Source organism: Acyrthosiphon pisum, unplaced genomic scaffold (genome assembly GCF_005508785.2).
Source record: "Acyrthosiphon pisum isolate AL4f unplaced genomic scaffold, pea_aphid_22Mar2018_4r6ur Scaffold_20978;HRSCAF=22698, whole genome shotgun sequence".
NCBI lineage: Eukaryota > Metazoa > Arthropoda > Insecta > Hemiptera > Aphididae > Acyrthosiphon > Acyrthosiphon pisum.
This window is the reverse complement of record NW_021770393.1, coordinates 3174-4373: the sequence shown is the minus strand read 5'-3', so window position 1 is coordinate 4373 and position 1200 is coordinate 3174.

Here is a 1200-nt window from a genome sequence, read left to right as displayed (position 1 = left end):
CGTGCGCTGAGTCTGAAGTGTCGGTAGATTCATCCAAAGCAATTGAAAAATATTTAAAGCTTTTAGCAGTATCTTTTAATTGACGAATAATATCATTTCCGAGATCTGTGGTACGTCGCGCAATTGTATTCGCTGACAAGCTTATACCGGTGAATAAATTGATTTTATCGGGACAAATCTCTTCAACTGTCTTCAAAATTCACTCCTTTACAATTTGGCCATCAGTAAAAGGTTTTCCGGCTATCGCCAGAGTACGAGCTACTTGAAAACTTGCTTTTACGAGAGATTCATTTTGACGTGATCGTTTTGTAAAAATTGACTGTTGAGCTAGTAAATTCTGTTTTAATATTTCAAACTTGTCTGATCGTAGTTTACCAGATAACTCGTTGTATGTAGATGCGTGCTTACTTTTATAATGTCTACCAATATTATATTCTTTCATAACAGAATCTATGATAAAAGAATCACCCAGTATAATGATTATTACCAATTACAATATTATACTGTTTGAATAAATTATTATAACAATAATTATGGTATTATAATAATTAAGTAAGAAAAAAAGGTGGGTAAGTGGATGTCGCTCTGCTGTACAGTAGGTTACAAGTGGGTCACTGTATAAATGTATAATGGATAGTATTAAATTTGAATTCAATGATATAATATCACTGTATAAGAAAAACGATTCTGAGCGGAGATGGTTTGTCAGTCTAGGTATTAGACATACCTATTATAGGTATACATTTTTTTTTAATACTATAGATAAGTATACTATACTTATCTATAGTATTAAAAAAAATTGACCTATAATAGGTATCGTGCTAATGTATTTCTTAGAATTTTTGATAACAGAGTTAGATATTTACGTGGAATCTTGTTTTAAATTTTCAATCCTTAGATATAATAGTTGAACATTTTATAATTTTTTAACTACAAAATAATTATTCAATTTTAAATTTGATAAATTTTGTCAAAATTTCAACTTCAAATGCTTATAAAAAATAATTGAGCCTATGTATTTTTAATATTTTTCAACTGCTATTGTAACAATGTATCAGGAACCCTGTATTAATTTTTTACACTTTTTGGCCCAATAGATAAAACTTTATTGATATTTATAGAAAAAAAAACTAAAAAAATTGAAAACTTACAATGTCCGTAAACAGCTCAAAAAGAGTCAAATTATTTTCAAAGTTTTAT